Here is an 882-nt window from a genome sequence, read left to right on the forward strand (position 1 = left end):
ATCAGTTCCTGCTCTGAATTTACTCTGTCTCAGTAGATGTGTTTCACATTAATAGAGCATTAGTCCCTAATCAGGGAAGTATTTAGGAATACATTTTTAATTAAAATGAACTATGGGGAGGAATAAATAGTGTTAGTTTTTTTGTATTCATTTGACATAATCCATTACTCATGTATCTAAGCATATTATTAAATATTAGACATTGATATTTCTGTAAACCTAATATAAAAATGAAGGAAAATTGGAAAAAGCAGATTTAGTAGAACATTAAAAAAGCCTTTAACATTATAAAGGCTGTGGTGCAAACCCAATCATAAAGTGTATGCTTGTAAGGACCTAAAGCAATTATATAATCACTAGAGGCCTGGTGCACAGATTCGTGCACCAGTGGGGTCCCTCAGCCTGGCCTGCACCCTCTCACAATCTGGGACCCCTCAGGGGATGTAGTGGTGTGTGAAGCGGCAGGCGGCCCCGGGATGAGCCCGAGCCTGGGCTGGGTGCCTTGCTTCTCTGCTCATCTCACTGTGCCTGCTGCTGCTGCCACTGGGTAGCACTGCCGCGGAGGTGGGAGAGGCTAGCGCCACAGCAGCTCATTGTGAGCCTGGCTTCTGGCTGAGCTGTGCTCCCACTGTGGGAGCTCACTAACCACTAAGGGGCAGCTCCTTCATTGAGCAAATGCCCCCTGGTGGTCAGTGTGCATCATAGCAACCAGTTGACCAGTTGTTTGGTCACTTAGGCTTTTATATATATAGATGCCATCTACTCACTTACAAGCAAAGGGCACTTCAAGACAGATTTCAGAGACTCCATGATCTCTGTTAGTAGCATTATTATCTTTACCATCAGGGAGTTCTTTTTTAAACAACTTTCAGTGAACATTAT

This window comes from Myotis davidii, unplaced genomic scaffold (assembly GCF_000327345.1).
Source record: "Myotis davidii unplaced genomic scaffold, ASM32734v1 scaffold644, whole genome shotgun sequence".
In the NCBI taxonomy this organism is placed as follows: Eukaryota; Metazoa; Chordata; class Mammalia; order Chiroptera; family Vespertilionidae; genus Myotis; species Myotis davidii.